Source organism: Chiloscyllium punctatum, chromosome 20 (genome assembly GCF_047496795.1).
Source record: "Chiloscyllium punctatum isolate Juve2018m chromosome 20, sChiPun1.3, whole genome shotgun sequence".
NCBI classification, from domain to species: Eukaryota; Metazoa; Chordata; class Chondrichthyes; order Orectolobiformes; family Hemiscylliidae; genus Chiloscyllium; species Chiloscyllium punctatum.
Window position 1 is genome coordinate 23,871,312 of NC_092758.1, and position 26,959 is coordinate 23,898,270.

General features: G+C 40.6%; 1 protein-coding gene across 7 annotated transcripts in view; it reads left to right on the top strand.

Annotated features, from left to right (window-relative positions):
* Positions 1-26,959, top strand: part of tenm2a (teneurin transmembrane protein 2a) — a 2,790,214-nt gene that overhangs the window by 1,834,393 nt on the left and 928,862 nt on the right. The window contains exon 1 of one of the 7 annotated variants that reach the window (XM_072590502.1): positions 18,178-18,220. The exons of the other annotated variants lie outside the window; for them this stretch is intronic. The gene's annotated coding sequence lies outside the window, so the exon portion shown is untranslated. Of the gene's footprint in view, positions 1-18,177; positions 18,221-26,959 lie in introns of those variants that run through there. 7 annotated transcript variants of the gene reach the window in all.

A 26,959-nucleotide genomic window follows, 5' to 3' on the forward strand; every position in this document is an offset into this window, starting at 1 on the left:
TTGAATGATGTATTAAAAAAATTAAACTGGAAACATTCCAGCATTGCCAGGTGTATATTCAGGGCTCAGTCAGTGATGTCGTGGCCAGAGATTTCAAAAGTGATTGATGATCTCATAACCCATGAGGAAGTTTGTGCTTGTACAGGATTTTCTCAAATGGAACACTGAAGACAAGTCAGAAGATAAAAGTCAGCAAAATCTGCCAGAAGAGGCAAGTACTGAAAACATAAATGGCTAGTATAACCCGCTTGAGCTCATTGAGGAATCCTTTATTGAAGTTGTTCAGGCAGCAGAAATTCAGGACACAGTCAAGAAGAAAGTGCTCAGATTGAACATACATCAAAAAAGGGAATACTCATTCAAATCATAAAGCAATTGAAATCCAGAGTATGAGTTAAATATTTGTTTCAACAGAGTGTCTTCTGCGATAGACGTTAATTTGATTTAAGGTCTCCCAAATGATATAGGATAAGTCAGTAGCGAAGCATTGGTCTGCAAATAAAATTTGGTCATCAAGGGCCCTCTAGATAAGATAATGGACTAACTAACATGTTCAGCAGGAACAACGTCCTTTGTAAAGAATGATCAAGAGGTAAAAGGTTCTCTCGTGGAGGAGTGGTTCCCAGAATATTTAAGGTCAAGATAAGAATCAAGGTGAACATTCCTCAAGCTAAGGAGTTACCAGTCTTCCAATTTGAAAAGGAAGGTATTACAGAGGAATTGTGCAAACTTCAAACTGCTGGCATTTATGAAGTCAGAGATTAAGGGGGAAACGTAGTTGTGGTAAATTTAAAAAGAAATTGCATACATCAGTGTATGATTGTCAACTAAGATTGGGGAAATGTTATATAAGAGAATGGTACTGGAAGAGTTAAGACCCGTTCAAACTGCTCTGCCATTCAATAGGATCATGGTTCTTCTGACATTCTTCAAATCCACTTTCCTGCATTTTCCCATAACCCTTAATTCCACGAGAATCTATTTATCTCAGCCTTAACTATACACAAGGTCTCTGCTCCCACAGCTCTCTGTGGCAAAGAGTTCCAAAGAGTCTCAACCCTCTGAGAGAAGAAATCCCTCCTCTTCTTAGTCTTAAATTGCTGCCCTTTATTCTGAGACTGCCCTTTGGTCCAAAACTCTGCCCCTCAGCATTCACCCTATCAAGCTCCTTAAGAATCTTATAAGTTTCAATTAAATCACCTCTCATTCTTCTAAACTCCAATTAGTACAGTGCCAATCTGTTTAGCTTTTTCTCATATGCATCCCCTCCAAACCAGGGATCATCCTCATGAACCTTCTGTGAACTGCCTGGCGGACTATGTGATAACAAGGCCTGGTGTGTTTGGTGGGTGCTAGGACATAAGGGAGTTGAGGTCCTAAAATTATTGAACTTGATATGGAGTCCAGAGGGTTGCATGTTCCCCAAGTGGAAAATAGGTATTGTTTTTCCAGCTTGTGCTGACCTTTGCTGGAGCACTGCAGCAAGCCTGAGATGGAGATGTCAGCCAGGGAAAAGGGTGGGGTGTTAAAGTGGCAGGCAACTGGAAGCTCAGGGTCATTTTTTGCTGGCAGAACATAGATGTTCTGTGAAGCGGTGACCCAGTCTACACTTCGTTTCCCCAATGCAGAAGAGACCACATTGTGAGCAGCAAATGCAATCGACCAGATTGTGAGAAATGCAGGTAAAATGCTGCTTCACTTCGAAGGTATGTTTGGGTACAGAAGAGGGAGGACGTAAATGGACAGTGTCACCGGACCCAAAACATTAACTTTGGTTTCTCTTCAGTTCTGGGGAAAGGTCACCAGTTCTGGGGAAAGGTCACCAGACCCGAAACGTTAACTTTGATTTCTCTCATAATCTGCCATTACACACTATTCATTGTTAGCCACTAACAGACTCCATTAACACTCTCCCAGCCAGATTGTTTTCGACTCCTTTGTCTATCCAACTGTTTTTCTTCTCTGTCTTTGGACTCTATCCCTACCTTTGGTCCAAGACTCTGTATGGGGGGAGACATCCTCTCAGCATTCACCCTGTCAAGCTCCTTAAGAATCTTATAAGTTTCAATTAAATCACCTCTCATTCTTCTAAACTCCAATTAGTACAGTGCCAATCTGTTTAGCTTTTTCTCATATGCATCCCCTCCAAACCAGGGATCATCCTCATGAACCCTGGTTCATTTACACCTTATCACCACACCCCACATCCCCATCTTCTGCATATGAACCAACACTTTCCGAGCTACCATCAGTTCTGAGGAAGGGTCACTGGACCTGAAATGTTAACTTTGATTTCTCTTCACAGATGCTTCCAGACCTGCTGAGCTTTTCTGGTAACCTCTGTTTTTGTTTCTGTTTTACAATATCCACAGTTCTTTCAGTTTTCCCCTTGAAATAAGGGCCAGTATTCCATTAACCCTTCCTGATTACTGCTGCACATTGTGCTGGCCTTCTGTGTTTCATTTACAAGTACCCTCAAGTTCCTTTGTGTTGCAGCCTTCTGCAGTTTTTCATCATTTATATGAAACAGTTCCTTTGTTCCCTCTTCCAAAATGATCAACTTCCCATTTTCCCTGATGAAGGGCTTATGTCCGAAAGGTCGAGTTGCCTGTTCCTCAGATGTTGCCGGACCTGCTGTGCTCTTCCAGCACGACCCTCTCGAAACAGTTCACCTGGCACAAGATCTCAATGGAGGCAGACACAGCAAGCTTGACCCCTGTGAGATGGAATTGTATCTATTACTATCATACAATCAACAATACCTTATTATTTCAGACAGGTGCCTCTTATACGTTGTTGTTTAACATTGGTAAACACATCGGCCCTAGGCTCAGCAAAGGAAAGAGGTTTCGGCACTTGTGGAGAAGTGGGAGTGACCCTTCTGAGCCAGAAGGCCTGTGTTCAAGCCCCACTTGCCCTGTCGTGTCACAACATGCCCAATCAGGTTGATTAGTAAAATAAAGAAAGGATTGATGGCAGTGAACTAATCCATCCATTAGCCACCAGTGGTAGGTAAATAGATGATGCATCAGACTGGTAACTCTGATATGTGTAGCAAGGTTTTTATGGAGTAAGCTACCTAAAAATAACAGTTTGCTCATAACCAGGTAATGAGGTTTATTGATGATGGTTAATAGGTATAGATTGAGCAAGGCAACCAGAGAGACCTCTTTGTCAACTGGTGCAGTAGGATGTTTTACATCCACTATATAGGATCAGTGGGCCTTTGTTTAATGTCTGTCTGACAGACGGCACTGTCAACACACTGAGATAGCAGCCTGGATTATGTGCTGAGGTCTGTGCAGTGGGAACTGAACCTACAGCCATCTGACACTGAAGCGTTACCCACGGAGACACAGTTGACAGCTAAGTTTCATATTTGCTTTAATTGCTGCATTTCCATAAGAAAAGTATTTCAACTTTTCTCTTTCCCACAATACACACTGCTGGTCTCCTCCACCATTCACAGTGAGAGAAAATATAGTTTTAATGGATGTTTCCCAAACAGGAATTGCAGCAATGTGACCAATGATTTCATGATATTGAGCAGAGTCCGAGAGGCCAGTAACATGGACTCAGATAACCAAATTAATGAGGTGGGCTGGTGACATCCTTGATTCCTGCTGGCTTCCTTCATCTCTCAAATTCAGTTCTGGGTAGGAAGATGTGAGGTCCATAATGGGGCCGGTGTCCCTCCACCTGCACTAATTTGTGCATAACTAGGGGACTGGATGTTGGAAAGGGCACTGACCGCTGAGAGCTAGCCCCTTTTCCCTTGTTTCCTTACGGCTCCGATCTTTCTCACCATTACTCTGCATCCCAGAAACTGAACACTCTCCATTGCCTGGCACAGCATTTAGCTGATACCTTGATCATTGCGACCTTGGCTGTTTTTCTCTTCCTGCATCAGCCATTGTCTGGGTAACATTGCTGAGTGCGAGAACTGCTGGCCCCTGATTGGCTGGCTCCTCTTATTGGTCAGAACTTCCGCTTCTTAGGATTTGATTTGAGAGAGAAACCCATCTCTGCTGCCCTTCACATTGATCGGAGGAAGGCACAGTGGGTCTTGGTCTGAAAAGTCAGTGTTGATAGGCCACCATCTGCTCACCAAATGGGCAAGATGGCCAATAAAAAGTTTCAACCCATTGTATAGCAAGCTCTATAATATACCATTAGGAGCTTTCAGTGAAATAAGTTCTAAGAGGGGGATTTGACTGACATCATCACAGAGGTTTTCACTGTGCTTACCTCAGAAGCCCTCACTGTTATGTATCAAACTTATATTGCTGGTCAAGGTGAAAGACTTAATCAAATATATGATGTATGATTAGGTGCATAAACCCCTTTCTTCTGTCTGGGAAGTATAATTACACCCAGGTAAATACCAATGAAAATCTCTTAAATGATCCAACTAGCCACGTGCAAACTGCTACTCTGAACAATTGGATTTTATCCAAACCAGGAAAAACATTGGAGGGACTAGTAGATTTATATCAGACCCTTGTAATGAAGAGGATCTGTGATGATAATAAAGCAGATGGGTATTTTGAGAACAGCCTTAAAACTTTCACTGGATGCTCAGAACCAGAAATAGAAATTGCTGGAAGAGCACAGCAGTTCAGGCAGCATCTGTGGAGAGAAAGCAGAGAAACACTAACTTGGAGATTTTACAGAAATTTCAGTGTCTGTTTCTGATTTCTTGCATTATCTCTCTTTTTCTGTTCAGGTTGCTCAGACTAGTTATTATGTTCCTTGCCTGCTTTGCTGTTTTGAAGTCATTATCTGGACTCTAAATAAGATGTGGATACTGGATTAGTGGTGCTGGAAGAGCACAGCAGTTCAGGCAGCATCCAACGAGCAGCGAAATCGACGTTTCGGGCAAAAGTCAAAGGGCTTTTGCCCGAAACGTCGATTTCGCTGCTCGTTGGATGCTGCCTGAACTGCTGTGCTCTTCCAGCACCACTAATTCAGTATTTGCTTTCCAGCATCTGCAGTCATTGTTTTTACCTCTAAATAAGATGTGTTCTAGGCAATTTTCAACCAGTCAATGCCGACTCTGGTAGAACAACTTGAATAGCACCATTTGCATATTGGTATCAGACTTCCTGCAGAGTGCTTGCTTGTTTAAGGAGGGCAGGAGGAAGGAAAATGATGCTAAAGTGAAAAAAAAGGCATATTTTTAAAACTGATTTCTTGCTGAGCAATTGATTGCACTTGACAAGAAGCCTTTTAAATTTGAAATTGCAATAGGAAATGTTGGAGACGCTCAGCATGCCAGTTAGCAGCCGAACAGGGAGAAACAAAGTGAACACAATCTAGCACTGACCTCGGCAGCTCAGTGTCAAACTTTGACAGGTAACCCTCCTTGGAAGTTCCTTGAGATGTTATTTTTGCCATATAACTGATGATCTTTCGAACTTGAACTTACATTTACGTGGCCCCACCTTGCCTGACCCCTTCATGTCGCTCACACATTACTCATTTCTGTAATGATGGCTGGACAGTGTTTTCCTTTCCATAACCTCTCACTTGAATGTTCTAATCAAATATGGAAGAATGTATTCAAAATCTCCTGTCACTTCTGGAGCCAGCTAAAAATATTTAGTAGGTTTATGCCCGAAACATCGATTTTCCTGTTCCTTGGATGCTGCCTGACCTGCTGCGCTTTTCCAGCAACACATTTTCAGCAAAAATATTTAGTACCCACTTCTCATACCTTCATCATCATCCAATGTTGGGAAGTGGCCAAAAAAAAAACATATTTAGTGGCTGAAATACATTCTTGGAGAATGTTTGGCAAACCACACAATATGGAACATTGTTATGTCAATATATTGGGGCAGCACAGTGACTCAGTGGTTAGCACTGCTGCCTCAGGGAGTCAAGGACCCTGGTTTGATTCCATCCTTGGGTGACTGCTTGTGATGGATTTGCATGTTCTCCCTGTGTCTGCCTGGGATTCTGCTGGTGATCTGGTTTCCTCCCACTGGCCAAAGATGAGCAAGTTCAGTGGATTGCTGATGATAAATTGCTTGTAGTCTCCAGGGATGTGCAGGTTGGGTGGATTATGGTATATATGGAGTTATGATGATTGGATGGGGGTTGGTGGGTCTGTGTGTATTGCTATTTGGAAGGTTGGTATGGATTGAATGGCTTCTTTCCACAGTGCAGGGATTCTATCATTCTATGTCACTTATACATCAGGCTGAAAACAATATATGAACTTTCTCCCTGTAACAAAGCAAAAGTATTTGTCAAACACTTTTACAATGGAAAGCAATACTTTTATTTGCAGAGCAATGTATGAAATTCAATGGTTGCAGTTATGTCAGTGAGACTTTTTTTCAGTGAGGCAGTGAAGGACATAGATTAGAAAACAGTCATGTTAGTCACAGAGCTTTAACACTCGGCTTCAACAGTGTGTTACCGTACCTGCAAGTACAGAAAGTGTTCTCTGAAAGATTTTCTACCGCAGGAAGTTTGGCCTTTTAGTACATCTAAAAAGCTGAAGTAATCATTATTTTGCTGATCTGTTTCATTACACTTAATAAAAGATCCCATTATCCAGTAATCAAGAAAAGAGACTAGATAGCTTGTCGTCATTACTTCTTAATAATGCTGATTTATTCGATCGAATAATATATGAACAATCAGTGGGAATTGTTGGCTTTAAAATCTGTGCTTGAAAACAGGTTTAATGTTATGTTTTAAATAGTTCATGAAATATGAACATCACTGGTGATGCCAGCATTTGCTAATGCCTTTGGAATGGAATGGTGGTAGTGAGCTATCTTTTTGCATGCTGCTGTCCATGTGGTAGAGGTACATCCATATGCTTTTAAGGAGTTAATTCCAGGATTCTGGATTAGCAACTGTGAAGGAATTCTGGTGTGTGGCTTACCTTGGAGGGGAACTTGTAAATGGTGGTATTCCTTTGTGTCTGCTACCCACGTCCTTCTCGCTAATAGAGGAGTTGTCAAGGCCTTGGTAAGTTGCTACAATGCATCTTGTTGATGATACACACTCACACTGCTGATATTGTAGATCAGTAGTGCAGGAAATAAATGTTGAGGTTGGTGGGTGGTTAGCCAATTAAGCGGGCAGCTTTGCCCGTGGTGGTGTCAAGCTTCTTGAATGTTGGAACTGCTCTCATCCAGGCAAGTGAACAGTATTCTCTCGTGGTCCTGACTAGTACCTTATTGATGTTGAATAGGATTTGAGAAAGCAGGAGATGAGTTATTCGTCACAGAATTTCCAGCCTCTAACCTCCTCCTGTAGCCACGTTCATTTTAAAATTTTAATTCGCTCATGAGATCTGTGTGTAGCTGGCTGGACCAACACTTATTGGTCATCACTAGTTGCCCTTGGGAAAGGTGGTGAAGAGTTGCTTTCTTGAACCATTGCCCTCTGTTTACCAAGGGCAGACCCTCAATGCCATTTGGAAGGCAGTTCCAGGTTTTTGACCCAGTGACACTGAAGGAATTGTGATATTGTTTCTAGTCAGAATTGTGAGTGGCTTGGAGGGGTACTTACAAGTGGTGATGTTCCAAAATATCTGCTCCCTTAATTCTTGCGGATACAAGTGATCATGGGTTTGGAAGGTGCTGTCTTCAGAGCTTCAGTGAGGTCCTGCATGGTATCTTGTAGATGGTATGCACTGCTGCCAGTGAGAGTAGGTGGTGAAGTAAGTAAGTGTTTGTGGATGTGTCAATCAAGCAGGCTGCTTTGTCCTGGATGGTGTCAAGCTTTTTGAGTGTTGTTAGAGCTGCACTCATCCAGGTATGTAACAAGTATTCCATTGCACTCCTCACTTGGGCCTTCTAAATGGTAGAACAAGCTTTGATGGGCAGAAAGTGAGTTACTTGCTGCAAGACTCTTAGCGCTGACTTCCTCTTTTAGCCACTATTTATATGGATGGTCCAGTTCTGTTTCTGGTCAATAGTAACACCTAGGCTGTTGATAGTCGGAGATTCAGTCATGGTAATGCCACTGATTGTCAAGGAGGTGATAGTTAGATTCTCACTTGTTGGAGATAATCATTGCCTGGCATTTGTGTACCATCGATAATACTTGCTGCTTGCCTGTCTAAGCTTTGAATACTGTCTGGATCTTGCTGCATTTGAATCTGGACTGTTTCAGAATCTGAGGAGTTGTGCATGATGTTGAACATTGTGCAACCAACAGCGAACATCCCCATTTCTGACCTTAAAATGGAGTTAACATAACTCATGAAGCAGCTGAAGATGGTTGGGAAGAGGACACTAACTCTTGTAGTAATGTCCTGGAGCTGAGATGATTAACCTCCAACAACTGTGGCTGGTCCAATTCAGTTTCCCATCCATGATATAAATGTTCAATGCAAGGAAATAACCTAATAATGGGTAATATTGAAACAGTGAAATGATGCAGGCACCAGGCAGATAAGGACCAAAAATAGTTTAAATGGAAAATCCTGATAAATTAAGTTAGAATGGAGCAGAGACTACAAATACAGTGCTAAGTCAGTGATGTTAATGAAGTCAGAGAGTGAAAATCAGCAATTAACAGTTTTTAAATTCACAAGAGAGTATTTTTTGTTGTTTTTAATTGAAGCAGTTTCCATTTATTGTTCAATTGTTTTGCATGAAGTCCCAATGCACCTCTCAACCAAGGCTATCATGTATCTGAGGTGAAATTGCCCAAGCACCTTTTACTGAGCTGGTTATAAAATAATGGCTAGGATTTCACAGTTGGCAGCATTGCCTAATGTCTTTTCTTGGGGGTTTGAGTGGGAGCTTGCAGCTACCTGTGGTTCTTTTCAGTGCAGGACCTTCTCCAAGGGACGTGGGGAATATGTGAACAGGGGAATCACCTGCATATCTCTTCAGCCAGGTTGAAGAATTCACCATTGAGCCGCACAAGGCAGAATTTAATGTGTTCCCCTGCGGCTCGTTTGGCATTTAATCAGATAAGAGGGTGGGTACCCAGGCAACCAATTAAGATTGTCCTTGGCTGGAAGGCTTGTGGGTGGCCAACTTGTCCTATCACTCAAATGAGTAATTAACGCCCACATAAGGGCATCATTTCATCACTTATGTTATCTGTACAGTCATCGGCACCACATTATAGGAAAGATAGGAAAGCACTGGAGGGAGTGAGGAAATGATTCACAAGAAGGTTCAAGGAATGATAACCTTCAGTAATGGGGATAGATTGAAGAAGTTAGGACCCTACTCCTTGAGGAAAAGAAAGCTGAGGCGAGGTTTGATAGATGTTTTCGAAATCATGAATAGATTGGGAGAAGCTGTTTCCACACACAAAAGATGAAAAGAATGAGAGGGCGTAGATTTAAAATGGTTCGCAAATAAAGCAAGGGTGTTGTGAAAAGAGACAATTTCTCACAGTGAGAGTTTAGGGCCTGGAATATACTGCCTGATAATGTGGTGGAGGCAGGTTCAATTGAGACATTTGAGAGGGTGTTGAATGGCGATTTGTATAGAAACAATGTGCAGGGATATGAGGGAAGGGCAGGAGATTAACACCAGGTGATAGACCTGGTGCAGGCAGAATTGGCTGAATGGCCTCCTTCAGTGTCAGAACAATTCTATGATTCTCTGTGATAGATGGTTAACCTGCCGTGTGGGGACCCCAAAAAACAAATGCTGTCATGGTTGCTTTATGGCTTGCAGGTGCATGTCCTTCATCTAATTATATTCAATGCTTAATCAAAGAACCTGTTATCAAAGTGGAGAGGGGCATTGACAGTTATGCCCCTGTACTGATGGCATTGCCCATCCTCCTCCAAATTTCTATTCCAATACCCGTTCTGCCCTTAATCACCTATGGCTTGTTGATTCTTGCCTTTGGTAGGTGCCACATGTCTCAATGAAAGCTGCCATCTTCTCATTAACCAGCAATTATATAATGGGAAATGTCTGCAGCAATGTCCTTTATCCTCAGAAAACCCACTGCTACCCTATTAAGTGAGGCACCTAATATGGCAAGACTTCCCAAGAAGAGATGAGGCAAGGCATTCAACAATTTTCAGCTTACAAAAGAGACTCCTGTCATCTCCAATAAATGCTGCCTGTGGGTCTAAACCAGTCAGCATTGAAAATAATATTTGATTCAACATACACTAATTCAGAAAATAAAGCAACAGAAAAAAACTGTGGGATTAACCGAATCATGAAAAGCGACAGAAAATAAAATATTTGATCTTTATTTGTTTAACAGCCCAAGGATAATGAAAATCTGAAGGAAATGAGAATCCATGATGGGAAAAATAAATTTTCAGTACCAGAGAGGTTGTTTGGCAGAAATTAGGATTTATCATGTCATTAAATAATCACTTGTATTTGAATACCTTAGCATCAACCTCTTTGGTAGGTTGTGTTGATATTTATTATCAAGTGTCTTAGTGACATATCAATGTAGTGAAACTTGTATATATTATGTACACAATGGAGAAAATTGAAGTTATAAAAAAAAAATCCAGCAATCCCTTTTGTGGAAAATCAGTTAATCCTTTGCAGCAATTGAAAAAAATTGCATTTGTCAGGTTCTGACTAATTATAAATAGGGATGCTTGCCACATTTAAGTCCTTAATTAACATATGCAAGGTTTGTAATGCCTGATTCAGGTAGCTGATTAGGTTATTTGGATATTGTATTAGATAACGAAGTTTTGCAAGTATTTCTGGTATGTTTTTCACATGGGACAGGCCCAAAAATAGGCCTTTTGCCTGTGCTACATACAGCTACATGGGTTAAAAAAAAGACCCAAGTATTTCTTTAGATGGTTTAATTATTGTGTTGCCTGAGAAATAATTGACAGTACACAATCTGCAGCTCCAGATGTTGCTGAAAACTATAGGTCACAGTTCTGTGTCCATGACTCAAACTCTAAAGTTGATCAAATTCAATCTTTTATTGTGAAAAGATTTGCAAGTTCAAATCCTATGGTTCAAGTCATTAAACTAATGATCTTTCTATGTGAGTTTTGCTGTTGATTGTGATAGTTATGTCCATTCCTGCTTTATCATTTCATTTTCACCACAGAATATCCAAATTAGCATCATACAAAATTCGGGAATAGCAGAAATGTTGAGGTAGGAATGATGCAACCAACAGAATGTGCTTCAGAGGTTTCAGGAAATTCTGAGTCTAGATTAGATGTTGCAGGTTAGCTTTCATCATCCTTGTTATTTGAACATGTAATTGTTTCCTTTTTTACATATTTCTGAACAATAATTGAGTTTTGACTGGAGATGTATCTAAAAATGAAGTTAAAACATTTTAAAATCTGTTGAACATGTCTGTGACACTATGTTGTGCATCTATGGCAAGTTTGGAGTAAGATTCTGAGTCTGAGGGAAGGATCAGACTGGTAGTTCTCAGAGGGTGCATTACACAAAGGAAAAGAAAATTTTTTTTTAGTTACAGTGATCATTTTTTTAAAGTCATTTTATTTTCTGAAGACATGACAGCAAAATTCCATAGTGATTCCACTTGAGCTGAACTTTCTTTACATGTGGCACATTCATTAAGCACCAATGTTTTCCTTCCATTTAACATTCACCCACGTTGCTATTCGATCATCCGCCAACACAGCAACTCTTTGTGATGCATCCTTCAGTGAACAACATTTGTGTAATAAACAAATGTCATAACTAAGAGCCTTAAGATATGAGTGGATACTTAAGAGACAATGTTATTATGAAGAACATTCTATCTGAGGTGAAATGTGCTGCAAATTGACAACCTTTTAATAAGAGTTTAGAGTTTACAACCATTATTGTTAAAACTGACAGTTTTAATAATAAGGAACATTCGGTTGTAATTTTATCACATTGCACAGAGATGCTTATCTCAATGTGAATGCAACCTTCCTGGGACTTCTTCCTGGACACAACAATTGTGACACATCAACTGCAGTAAGCACTATTTAATACATAGTGAAACTTCTATTTTTAAATTAATAAGAGTCCATCTGGATACAATCAATAACTTTTAAGAGAAATATATTCCATTAATAAATAAGAAACTGGTCAAGGATGAGATACCAGAGATAAATAAAGAGGTGAGGATAAAATTAAATAGAAACTGAAAGGGCTTACACAAAGCACACAAGACAATAAAGGAAAGGATGACTAAAGGGAATATGATGAATTTGGGGAAGAGATTAAAAATACAGTTAGGAAAACATAGAGGAAATAAAAAGTGAAAATATCAAAGAACTTAAAATAATTAGTGTTGTACTCTGTTGGCGCAAAATAACAAAAGGAGAATTAAGATAGGGATGGGACCTCAATGCAATGAACAAAATTAACTCTCAGGAGAGTCCTCTGAAATGGCAGTTATATTGAACAGATACTTTGTTGTCGTGTGCAGTGTAAGGTTAGCAAAGATGAAAAAAAGTTAAGACTGTTTCATAAATTGTAAAATAGTAAGAAGGGAGACATTAAATAAAATAATTAAACATGAAGACAGGGCATCAGGTCCAGATTACACTTGTGGATACTCAAAAAGAAAGAGATGCAGTAGCATCTATCCAAAAAAATTCAATGGAAAAGGGAATATTATAAATGAATTGAAAGAAAGTAAATATAATTTCAATCTTCAAGGATGGAGTTAGAACTAGCCAACTGAAATGTAGACCAATAAGCGTAAATTTTGATGCTGAATTCTTTGGTAAAATCTAAGAGTACAAAACTATCTAGAAATTGAAGTTTTTTTTTAAATGTCTCCATGTATTTCTAAATAGAGATTAGGCTGACCAATATTAAATACCCAGTTAAGGCTGGTGATGGCTGGGAAATCGTCTGATACTGGACTTAATGAAGATGGAGGTAGGAACATGGAATGGTCCCCATACAACAGAACCTGCCCAAGTAAATGCCTCTTACCAATAAATCACCTGGGGCAGGGCACAAGATTCCACCTTAATATCTCCCAATATGGTTTATTGAGATATTTTGTTTTATCGTTCCCCTGCGAAGCACTTTGGGTGTTTCTGTGCTCAGGAATATTGGTTGTTGTTAAAGATGGCAGTTTCTCAAATTGGCAGAAAGTGGGGACTAATGTTTCCAAGGTCTCTGTTTCGGGATCTCTGCTGTTCTGTGATTGCTTAAATGATGATTCAGAAACTGAAGGTGTGATGTAGAAATTTGTAACTGATAACAATATTGGGGAAATAAATTTGCAAATGAAATTCAACATATTGAACTGTTTGCTGCATTGTTTTAGTACAAGAATTGAAGGATAAGCAATGTGTCAAAGAGCAGGAAAGAGATCTGTAAAAAGGATAAATTGAGAAAGGTGGTATATAAATTGACAAGTCAGTTAAGAATACCATCTGTGTAATATGACTAATTTCTATGGGACAAGAATAAAAGAGTGGCAAAATAATGTTCAATTTATGTGGAACCCTGGATAAACCACGCTTGGAGAACTGTATGATGTCTAACATAGAGACATAGAATTATACAGCATGGAATCAGACCTTTTGGTCCAACTCATCCATACCTACCAACTATCCCATACTGATCTAGTCCCATTTGCCAGCATTTAACCCATTTCCCACTAAATTCTTCCTATTCATGTACCCTTCCAGATGCCTTTTAAATATTATGATTTGGAGATGCCGGTATTGGACTGGGGTGTACAAAGTTACAAAGTTACACAACACCAGGTTATAATCCAACAGGTTTAATTGGAAGCACTAGCTGAAGACAACCACCTGATGAAGGAGCAGAGCTTTTAAACCCGCTGGACAATAGCCTGGTGTTGTGAGATTTGTAACTGATTTTTAAATGTTGTAATTGTACCAGCCTGCACTACTTCCTCTGCAGCTCATTCCATACATGCACCACACACTCTGCGTGAAAAAGATGTCCCTCAGGTTCCTTTTAAATCTTTCCCTTCTCACCTTCAACCTCCCTATGAAAAACACCTTGGCTATTCACACGATCCATGCCTCTCATGATTATAGAAACCTCAAAAAAGGTCACCCCTCAGTGTCCAATGCTTCAGGGGAAAAAGCGACAGCCTGTTCAGTTATTTTATAATTCAAACCCTCCAGTCCCAGCAACAGCCTCGTAAATATTTTCTGAATCCTCTCAAGTTTAACAACATCCTTCCTTTAGTAGGGACACCAGAATTGAATGCAGTACCCTATCTAAACCTTTGTGTAGTAGTACTCTGTTTTCTATTTTAATATAGGTAATGGTCTATGTTGAAAAAGGAGAAGAATTTTATACATGTAAAACACTTACCGGCTTATAATGACTTCTTGTCACATGGTTTTAATGCACTGGTACTTCTCTTTATTTTACCTATTGGAATCCTGATTTGGATATGGGAGATGAGCAATGATTTGGTTTTGATACCCAGTAGCTGAGTCTCTGTTTTTTGCATAATCAGTGATCTCCTCATGAATTGTACCCAAAGCTCCACTTCATTTGAGAAGTATTCTTTTTCCCTCAGATTTTAACTAAAACTCATTTGCAAAATACAAAAGGAGAATCTATGGTTGATCAGAGTTTTCAAGCATCAGTAATCTGCAAAATTATTTTCCTTAAACACTCTATGACTCTATATCTTGATATACTTGTCAGTGATAACTTAGTGCATAATCTTAAGGGTCTAATGATGTGGGCTAAGACATGAAATGTGGCACAATCATGCAAGATGTTCAGCGACGTCTATCTCAACATTGGGAACAACTCACTGCAATGTTTAACAAAGTTCTAGGCTTCGAAAAATATTTGTGTTAGGCAGTCATGAGTTGCTTAATAAGTGCAATTATTGCTTGTTAGTGATTCATTAACTGCAGATCTTGCTTCATAAATGTACAGCTTTCTATTGTACCACCTGCTGTGAGCAAACTGGACTCTAAGAATTTTTGACATGGCAGTCATAGCATGTAAGTGGTGACATCACCAAGCCACCAGATACCAGGCACCAACATTTCAAGCATGCTCCTTGAGCGCCAGCCAGATGCAGCCCACATCCACGGACATTGACATGCTGCATGTGCTAGCATCACATGGTACATCTCTGATCCACTTACAGTCTGACTTTGTATTTCCATGTGGCCCCTCAGGGGCACAATGGCAACTATCGTTATCATCTAGCAGTATGGAGACTGTTTGCTGTGGGACAAGGACCCATCTAATGGAGTTGAGCAGGCTGCATTGCCAGCCTATTCGTTTGTTCTCTTAGTGTTCTCCCGTGGTGCCCACCTAGCATCCATGTTTGTGGTTTGCCCTCTCAGTCAGAAATACCAGAGTCACAGTACTGCTGTCTTGCTGTTGTTTTTTAGAGCATATTGGAGATAGCGGGGACTGCAGATATTGGAAAGTCAGTGTCGATAAAGTGTGGAGTTGGAAAAAGCACAGCAGGCCAAGCAGCATGAAGGGTCCCAACCTGAAACGTTAACTCTGCTGCTCCGCTGATGCTGCTTGACCTACAGTGCTTTTTCCCGTTCCATACTTTATCAGCTCTGTTTAGAGCATATGCCACTTCAGGAAGTTTGTCATATCTATCAGCCATCCTCAGTCAAGTCAAGGGAGATAGCTTCTGGTTACGGGACCCCCTATTGTCAGGCATAGTCAGTCAAGAGTGGCCTCCAATAAAATCAAAGGCTTAGACATGATCCATCAGCCAATCAAGGCAGTCAGAGTCTGGGTCCTTTCCTTACAAATGGTGAAGAGCCAGCTGTTGAGCACCCCACCACCTTTCTACACTTTTTCTTCTCTAATGTAGTGTGTTTTACTCCTGCAATGAGAAAGAAAATCAGATATTAAGAGAGATAAGTACGACAGGTATCACTTTGGGTGCAGGTAGTGAGTAGTTGACAATACAGAGGATATGCAGGGGTAGTGCTATCAGATTGCAGAAGGTGAGAGCAAGTGAGGGAAGATCTTACAGCAATAGTGAGAAAGTAAAACATGAGCCTTGGTGGGAGATGAGTACAGTAGCAGAGATAGAGTGACTAGCAAGTATCAGAGAAGATGGTGCCACTTATACAGGTGGAGTGGAAAAGGTCATTTGCCCTATGCAGTGCTGTGCGTTCCTGTATTGCATTGAGCCAGGTTGCGAATCACACCAAGCTGGCATGGTCTGATGTTGTGGCTTTTATTGCTGGACCAGGGAAATCCTTGACACTACCCCATCCAGCAAGACTTCCAGAAAACTGACTTTGTCTACCACATCTGGGCCAAATATGAGGAATGATGTGCAGTGCAAGTACAGGTGCACAGTGACCTTTTAAAATGGAACTGCCAGCAGGGATGCTGATCTATTCTGGGATATACCAACAGTAGTAATTTATTCTGGGTATAGCAAGAGACAGAAGGGGACTAGAATTAAATGAGAGGCATGAAGTAGATAATTAATGAAGAGAGTTTGGTCAGGTGCGGCAAGAAAAGCCACTAGGTCTCGTGACAAGAAACCTTCCATAAAACCTGAAGTGACAGACATTTTGGGGGGAAATAATGCCTTAATGAGGTTCTATTTTGTTACTCATGTTTATAATAAAACATGATGAAGGGCTTATGCCTGAAATGTCAATTCTCCTGCTCCTTGGGATGCTGCCTGACCTGCTGTGCTTTTCTAGCAGCACACTCTCGACTCTGACCTCCAGCATCTACAGTCCTCACTTTTTCAATAAAATATGCCTGACTCATCATAATGTGGTTCTTACCTCACACTCAGCAGTGTGCAGCTATAAACATATGCCAAACCCAACATTCCTGAGTAAGTTCTTGTTCGTACAGTTCATTTTGGTTGTTGCCTGTCCCGATTAAGGCTTGATATGTTTCTAAAAATGGTCCACAGTCTTGCACCTCTTGATTAGCAATCTTGTTTATGAGGCAAGGACCATCTTTCTGCATATTTTCATGTAAATTTTAGTGATTCATATTAACATTGTACTTGTCTTCTGTGCACGATCCATATATTTACATGGGTTTCTATGGAAATATCTGTTTCAAAATGATGTGGTTTCACTTATTATGGTGATTTTTATGAACATAATTATCATATTATTTGAAGGGTACCTGAAGTTGAGAAAATTATACTTTAAAAAATGTACTGAAACAGTTGCTCGTTATTTTATAAGTACTCAGTTTCTCAGGAAATTAAAAAAAGAATATATGTTCAATGGAACTTGGTTGTGGTTTGTAGTCTTTGGTGCAACTTACCCAAAATGGGTCAAACTCGTGCAAAAACATGGTGCACTTCTAAGTACAATTTTCATGAAGTGCATTTGAATTTCCATGATATTGGCACCAGTTTGAAGTCTTCCTTAACTTTTGGAACCTGTTCAAATACTTAAAACTTACAATTTGTAATTTACCAACCATGGGGCTGTTCAAGGAAGATTTAGAGTGAATGAACTGCCGCGGAAGTTCAATTACTGGTGTGATCTGAGAATCAGGGCAGCCGATCTGTGCACAACCATCTCGCACAAATGACATGAAATAAATGATCAAATCATCTGTTTTATATCAGGAAAGCTCCTTGTCCTTCTTTGAATCATGTCGAGGGAGCAAGTGAGGCCTCAGTGTCACTGTTGATATGAAAGACAATGCCACGTTTCATCCGTACCCAGTTTAAAGTTATTATTTTTATATGTCTGATAATCTTCCACTTCAAGACAATGGAGGAGTTACAGTGCTTTTAACTGCGACTGTTGGTTTAGCTTGTGTTGCTAGTTTACCAGCATTATATCCTGGAGTTTTGTGTATCCATCTGCTGGAACCTCAACAGCATCTCATGTAATCATCTTTGCACAGTGATCTTACATTTAATGAACCATTCACTCTATAAAATGGATATCCCGTAGAGACTTGCACCCCTCCGCATCAATGCAATTTAAAAATAAAGGAGCCGGTGGCGACAGTCTCCACTTATCAGATTGATCTCAGAGGACAGTTTACATGCAATTTAATTTAATTCCCCCCTTTCTTTAAGCTGCTCTGTCTAATCCATGATTATTCCACATTTTACTGCATCAGTTTTTGAGCACAGTCTGTCTGTGTTTAGATACCTGATTTTAATTTTACATTGCACTCAGTTTTCCCTGACTGCATCCTTCTCTCCTGTCAGGCCTGTTTGCATCCATCCATCTTCTCTCAGTTGGGACAGGAGGGCGGGCGAGCATGTCACAGACTCTCCTACAGCTGGTGGATTTGTCATTGTTGGTGGCAGTCTAAAATAGATGACCCAGTTTGAGGTACAGTGAGTTTGATGAGTGAGTATAACAAGACTGTAAGTGCTTTTGCTGTAGATAAGAATGGTCTTCAGTGCAAGTCCTTAAACAGTTTGATTGATCGTACTCATACATTTGACAGACTTGATCTTGAACTAAATGCTGTTTTGTTGCATACAACTGAATCTCTTTAGTTTGTTATAAACGTATTGATTAGTATAAGGCTGTAACCCCGATCTATATGCAGTTGACCTACCAATGCAGACTAGCTTCTACCTCTCAAAGGCTGGTCAATACATAATGGCAGCATAGAGCCGATATCAATCTAAGGCAAGTCTTCAATATGGCAACTGTGAAAATGCTGTATATCGCAAGAGAGATTATCATGCAGTTTATGAAATCAGTCCAAATCCCAGAGTTTCTTGAAACATTTATTTTAATTCATGAAATTTACAGTGTAGTTAAAATGAGGCAGTTGATATTCCTACTGCCATGCAGTGAATATACTGGAGGCAGTGTAACTTAGATGAGAAGGTAAGGTAAGTGATTATGATCTTGGCACTAAAGGTTCAGAGCACAACAGTGACACACATTTTTCATAGAGGATTACCAGCTGTAAACAATCCCATGTTGGGTAATCAAACATAGTCATCAACAATTGAATCGTGTCACTGTTTGTGTTATTGAAAACAAATGTTTAATTTCAGCTGTGCAATTATGACTGTTACTTCAAGATTCTGACTCAGCCAGTACTTCAGATTCTTGGAGGATGATCACCAGTTCAAAATGAAAGTCAGGAATCTTTCATCCTGTAAACGTAGGCAGTGTGCACACAATGGCTGTCATTTGCCAGATTGTAGGCCATAAATTAAGTGTGAATTGCAAAGTGGAAACAAGCGCAGCGATTTTGCAGGTTTTGACATGCAGAATGCCAAAATGGGCAACCTAATGATGATGTCTAAATTCAGATAAACTGAAAATGCTCCAAGTTGTGGTTAGTGTGTACGTGCATACAGTGGGGTCTGCAGATGCTGGAGATTAAGGTTGAGATTGGAGTGGTGCTGGGAAAGCACAGCAAGTCAGGCAGCATTTGAGGAGCAGGAGAATCAACGTTTTGAGCCGGAGCCCTTATTCAGGAATGAGGCTGGGAGCCTCGGGAGTGGAGAGATAAATGGGAAGGGGGTGAGGCTAGGGAGAAGGTAGTTGAGAGTGCAGTAGGTGGATGGAGGTGGGGGTAAAGGTAACAGTCGGAGAGGAGGGTGGAGCGGATAAGTGGAAAGGAAGATTGACAGATGGGACAGATCATGAGGGTGATGCTGAACTGCAAGGTTGGAACTGGGGTAAGGTGGGGGAGGGGAAATGAGGAAACTGGAGAAGTCTACATTGATGTCATGGAGTTGAAGGGTTCCGAGGCGGAAGGTAAGACATTCTTCCTCCAGCATTGGGTGGTGAGGGAGTGGCAATGTTTGTGTACATGTAGTTAGCCAAGTTGCAAAAATATGGCTCTTACTTTGAGGAAGAAGTCTGATCAGACAAATTGATGACTGTTTCATTATGAGAAATAACAATACCAATTTAAAATAATTTGATTGTCCTGCCTCTTTTCCTCTCCCTTCTTCGCTTGTGTTTTACTCGTTTCAGTCGAATGCTCTCATTTAATATGTCAGAGAGTTTTATTTTGAAGTGAGTTCTAAGACGAGAACAGCAAAATACACTTTGAAGTGCTGGCTGTGACATTGCTCGATATGACTGTAAATGTTGGACTAGCAACCAGAGGAAATTAGGAATATCAGATCACGAGTAGGCCATTCACTCCATTGAGCCTGCTTCACCATTTAATGAGATCATTTACCATAAGCCATTTGTCCCCATTATCTCCATATCTCTTGATATCATTAATCAACACAAACCCACTGATTTCTTTTTTGAACCTGATCTTTCATTAAGCTTGCAAGAACTCTTGTTCGAGGATTCCAAAGATTCACTAATGAAAAAAAAATCCTCCTCATCTCCATCTGAAATGGCCTACCCCTCATCCTGAGATTATGTTCCCTGATTCAATAGTCACCATCCAAGTGAAAAATCAATATCCACCTTGTCACACCATGAAAAAAATTTGAAAAGTTTCAATTACTATAGAACTGGAGGAGTAGAGGAAAACATACAAGAAGGAATTATTAGAGAAGGGCCAGTCTACAGCTTTTCCTTTGGAAAACATAGAGTGTATTTTCATGGGGACTAATGTTCCCTCTCAGCTTCATGGCCATTTAACAGTTAGCATTTTCATTGAGCACGCACAGGTCCCAATAACTTGTTGTAATCCTAAAATGAATTTGTAGCCCCTGTGAATTGAAGTTAAAAATCACACAACACCAGGTTATAGTCCAACAGGTTTATTTGGAATCATTAGCTTTCAGAGCGCTGCTCCTTCATCAGGACAACCACCTGATGAAAGAACAGCCCTCCAAAAGTCTGTGCTTCCAAATAAACCTGTTGGACGATAACCTGGTTTTGTGTGATTTTTAACTTTGTATGCCCCAGTCCAATACCGGCACCTCCAAATCATGACTGTGAATTTAATGAATTGGCCATGCACAAAAATAAAGAAATACAGACAAAGCAATGGTGGGGAATGTATTTACATCCCTTGCTTCCTTGATAATTGTGAAATAAATTGATGCAAATTTAGAGTTCCAACACACTCCTGGTCAGCCTCCCATCTAGCCTCCAGAAATTTTAGGTCATAATACTGCTACCCCTTTCTTAACTCACAGAAGTCCTACTCCCCTTTCACACACAGCACATGCTTAATTGCAGCTATTATTGAACTAACATTATTTATACTTCCCCATCAAAATGCAGAGGGTAGCAGCTCTGCAATAAACGTAATCACCATTTTGATTTTAACAGTCTCACCCTTGTTTTCAAATCCCATTGTGACCTCATATATCCTTATCTGTGTAGTCTCAGCTGCCCCAACAACCCTCCAAATGTCTGGGTTCCTATAATTCAGTCCATTGAGTATTCCCAATTTGAAATGCTCCACCATTGGTAGTCATGCTGCCAAAGCCTAAAAACTGTTCTCCATAAACCTCGCTGCCTTGCTACAAGTTTGCTTCTTTAAGATGCTCTTTAGATCTTCTTTGACCAAACTTTGGTCATCTGTTATAGTATCTCCTTACGTGACTTAATCTAATGCATTTTAATTTTATTACACTCCTGTGAAGTAAATGGGACATTTTGTTACATTTGAGATGCTGCATAAAATCAATTTGTTTTTACTTAATAATGTGCTCTTAACTAATGTATTTTTCATCCTCTAAAGCTGACTTAGTCAACTCAATCCTACTGTATAGCTTTCTTTATACCATGCAACAGCTGTACATCTGTTTCATTGATTGCTAACACTTGTTTGTATCTATATAGTGAAATAATCAATTACACTAAATCAAGGTGCTTTGCTTTACATTTCAATTCTGCAGCAGACAGGAATATTTATGTGCCTGTAGGGCACTGCAAATTAGGTCAAGTTCAGAATGGAACTGAATGGTTAAGGTCAGTGCAGCACTGTCTTTTCACCACAGACTCCAAGGTTCAAATGCTGCACAGAATAAAAGCCACTTTGCTCTGGAGGCTGAAAGATAAGGTTGGGGCACTCTCAAATAAAAACAGAAATAATCAGTAGCTGTGGATAGAAATGTAGAGTTAACAACTCAGATGTTAATGGTGTTGGGCTGACTCCAGAGACCTTTAAAAATGGCTGACAGGAGTCCTACCTTTTGTGGCAGTTCCTTTTTTTGTTAATAACAGGGTAGTTAGTATTGGCAGGGGTGGGAGTACATGAATCACACGGAAGAGCTGAATCCAAGCTCAGGAATCCAACCCATTTTGAATCGATCCATTTTCATGCTTCAGGAGCCAAAATGTTCAATGTGGGAGTCACAATTCTTGAAGGAGAGGTATATTCTGTTGAAAGACTGATAAAATAGATTTAAGCAGCAGGATCTATTTTTAAAATCATCTTGCAGTTTAAAAGAATAGATAGGCTTAATTCACCAGTGAGGGTTTTAAAATAAGCCTCTGCTGGACTCCTTTGATTGACTTCAGTAAAGTGCTGGACAAGGTTCTGCATGGTAGACTGGTTAGTAAGGCTAGATCATGTGGGATCCAGGGGAAACTAGTCAATTGGATACAAAATTGGCTTGAAGCTAGAAGACAGAGGGTGATGGTAAAGGTTGCTTTTCAGATTGGAGGCCTGTAACCAGTTGTGTAACACAAGGTTCGGTGTTGGGTCCACTGCTTTTCCTCATTTACATAAATGATTTGGATGTGAACTTAGAAGGCATGGTCAGTAAGTTTGAAGGTGACACCAAAAACGTTAGTGTAGTAAACTGTGAAGAAATTTATCTTCGAGTACAAAAGAACCTTGATCAGATAGGCCAACAGGTCGAGGAATGGCAGATGGAGAATAATGTAGGTAAATGTGAGGCATTTCATTTTTGTTAGGGGGCACTTATATAGTTAATGGTAGGGCCCTGGGGAGTGTTGCCGAACACAGAAACTGAGGAATGCAGGTGTACAGTTCCTTGAAAGTGAAAGTCACAGGTAGATAGGGTGGTGAAGAAGGTGTTTGGCACACTTGCCTTTATTGGTCAGAACATCGAGCAAAGGAGTTGGAAGGTCATGTTGTGGCTGTACAGGACATTGGTGAGGCCACTTTTGGAATACTGCACACAATTCAGGTTGTCCTTCTGCAGCAAGGATGTTAAACATGAGAGGGTGCAGACCCCACCACCAGGGATATATTTCCCTCCCCACCCCATCAGCATTCCGGAAAGACCACTCCCTCGTCAGGTCTACACCCCCCACCAACCCAACCTCCACTCCCAGCACCTTCCCCGCAACCGCAAGAAATGCAAAACTTGCGCCCACACCTCCCCCCTCACTTCCCTCCAAGGGCCCAAGGGATCCTTCCATATCCGTCACAAGTTCACCTGCACCTCCACACACATCATTTACTGCATCCACTGCACCCGATGTGGCCTCCTCTACATTGGGGAGACAGGCCGCCTACTTGCGGAACGTTTCAGAGAACACCTCTGGGACAACCAACCCAACAGCCCCGTACCTGAACAGTTTAACTCCCCCTCCCACTCCGCCAAGGACATGCAGGTCCTTGGCCTCCTCCATCGCCAGACCATGGCAACACAACGCCTGGAGGAAGAGCGCCTCATCTTCTGCCTAGGAACCCTCCAACCACAAGGGATGAATGCAGATTTCTCCAGCTTCCTCATTTCCCCTCCACCCACCTTATCTCAGTCCCAACCCTCAGACTCAACACCGCCTTCTTGACCCGCAATCTTCTTCCCGACCTCTCCGGCCCCACCCCCCCACTCCGGCCTATCACCCTCACCTTAACTTCCTTCCAACTATCGAATTCCCAATGCCCCTCCCCCAAGTCCCTCCTCCCTACCTTTTATCTTAGCCTGCTTGGCACACCCTCCTCATTCCTGAAGAAGGGCTTATGCCCAAAACATCGATTCTCCCGCTCCTTGGATATTGCCTGACCTGCTGCGCTTTTCCAGCAACACATTTTTCAGCTGCAGAAAAGATTTACAAAGATGTTGCTGGGACTGAAGATTTAAGTTATAGAGAGAGGCTGAATAGGTTGGGGCTTTTTTTCCCTGGAGTGTTGGAGACTGGAGAGTTACATTATAGAGGTTTATAAAATCATGAGGCACATGGATAGGGTAAACAGACAAGAACTTTTCCTTTGGGTGAGGGAGTCCAAAGCTGGAGGGCATAGGTTTAAGTGAAATGGGAAATATTTTAAAATGACCTAAATGGTAATTTTTTCATGCAGAGGGTGATGTGTATATGGAATGACCTGCCACAGGAAGTAGGAGGCTAGAACGGTTACACCATTTAAAAAGCAACTGGCTGGGGTATATGAATAAAAAGGACTTAGAAGGATATGGGCCAAATGCTGGCAAATGGAACTAGCTCAGATTGTGGTGTCTGGTCAGTCCAGATGAGTTGGACCAAAGAGTCTGTTTTTGTGCTGTGTTACTCTGTGACTCTATTCACAGCCATCTGGGATGGGCTTCTCAAACCAGTACCATCTTTCTGCACAGTTTAAATAAAGGCCTTTGCTGACATTTTCCAAGGGTTATTCATAGGTTATTATGCATTTCTGTTTCAAAAGCTACAGTTATCTCAATGGGCGTTCTGAGTTCACCATTTATTTGTTGGTTTAAGAGGCTATTAAAGGGTTAGCAATCTTGATGTGGAGAATGTGCAGGGTAGCTCTGGAGTGTGTCTGGGTGGACAATGGGCTTTTAAAGATTACGCAGCACAGGGAATTTTCTGATATTTCCACAGATAAGCACTGAGTGGTGAGTTATTCCACTAACAGGTCTTGGTATGATGGGCTGTGAATCAAATGCCATAGCGCTAATATATATATATATATCCCTATGGCATTTTTAACATCTATGTGCATATTATGTATTATATGTGAAATAATTACGTGTGTATAGGATATAGTTAATAATGAAGTGACTTTGGTTAAATTGTGCAAGAAAACCCATTGGGCCAGACAACATCAAACCCTCCAAAAAAACTCAACTCGGACTTCGCCAAGAAAAATCCATAAGTTTCACACCAAAAAAGAGGTGCTCAAGCCTGAAAGCAAAAATACTGGAAGAAACAAATTTTTGGAAGAATATGATGCAAAATATGTGGAACAGATTTTAGTCTGTAATTGTTGCAGTCAGTGTTCAGCCTGAAAGGCTGTAAAGTGCTTCATCGACAGATGAGAAATCCTCAGTATAAGGTCGGACTTGCACCCTATTGCTCTGTGCCACTGACATAGGCTGTCAAAAGGAAAGAAAAACTGAGCACGAATTGGCCATTTGCAGATAGATTATATGGATTCTGACAAAGTGCCGGGCAACTATTCATCCTGATTAAAGACCCAATAACCTTGTGGATGCAATTTGACTTCCTAACGCAGAATTCTGTGAGTTCTTGAAACTTAAAGGAGCTATGTTCTGTTGGATTCAGAGAATGAATTTTAAATTCCTCTTTTGTTAATAGGAATAGTGCATAATTCAGCATGCTCTTTGCTGGAATTCTGACTGTGACTGACTGAAGCACTTAGAGAAATCAGATTGCTGTTCTCAAATTCAGCATAGACCTTACACCACAACCAACATTGTACAATGGATGTAATATGAATGAATAATTTACCAAACCTCCAAATGGAATTGCACTCAGTAGATGCTGAGTGTTTACATCCAGTACACAGGGTAACTAGTTTCAATTCATTCCCTGGCATCATGTGGTTTATGTAGAATATCATCTCTTGTTGTAATCTGGAAAAATAGTACCACTTGTTCAAGCTAGAATGCTGTATATCATTCATATACTCTTATATGTGTTTGCTCTGTTTGGTACCTTTGGAAAAGGTCCTACTGAAGAGAGAGTTGGTTAGCTCATTTGGCTGGATGGCTGATTTATGATGCATAGTGTTTCCAACAGCGTGGGTTCAATTCTTGCATCAACTGAGGTTACCATGCAATACTCTCCTTTTCAACCTCTCCCCTCACCTGAGACATGGTGATCTTCAGGTTAAACACCAGTCATCTCTCTTTCTAATGTGAGACCAGCCCTATGGTCTAATAGGACTATGGCGACTTTATCAATACTGAAAAGTAGGATGTGCTGTCCTGGTTTTTTTTTAAATTATTTGAGCATTTTACACTAAATATAGCAACTGTTAAAATGGTAATCATTTTCTGAATGTATGCTACAAAAAATTGTAAACTGGGCCACTACGTTTCACAGCAAGTACACCCTACATTTATATAACTCCTCATGTAAAATATCTGAGTTGCTTCCATGGGGGTGATTATTAAACCAAAAGTGATAAAATATATATTAGGAGACATTAGGATTGGTGATCAAAGACTTAGCTGAAGGAATTATTTTACGAATCTCTCATTAGAAGACAGAACAAGAGAGAAGTCATGAGATTTTGTAAAAATATTTTCAAGCTTAGTAGCTCTTCAGCTGAAGTCATAGCTGACTGTAGTGGATTGATTGAATTTGGGACACAATAAGAGACCAGAATCGGAAGACCATCAAGATCTTGATCAAACACAAAATATGTTTTTGTTAATATTGTTCATGGGATGTGGATATCACTGGTCAAGCCGGCATTTATTACCCATCCCTAAATACCCAGAAGACAGTAAAAGTGTCAACTATATTGCTATGGATCTGGAGTTACATGTAAGTCAGACTAGGTAAAGACAGCAGCTCCTTCCCGAAAAGAACATGAGTCAATCAGTTGGGTTTTTTTTCTTGACAATTGGTAATGGTTTCATAGTCATCATGAGACTCTTAAATCCAGATTTTTATTGAATTTAAACTTCACCATCTGCTGTGGTGACATTCAAAGCTAGATCCCAAGAACATTACCTGGACTTTGAATTAATAGTCTAGCAATAATGCCATAGAATAGAATCCATACAGTGTGGAAACAGTCCATTCAGCCCAGCAAGTTCACACCAACCCTCCAAAAAAGCATCACACCCAGACCCATCCCTCTACCCTTTCCCTGTAACCCTACATTTCCTGTGGTTAATGCACCTAATCTACGCATCCCTGAGCAATCCACCTAACCTGCACATCTTTGGAATGTGGGAGAACTCCAAGGCACCCAGTGAAAAACCCATGCAGACACAGGGAGAATGTGCA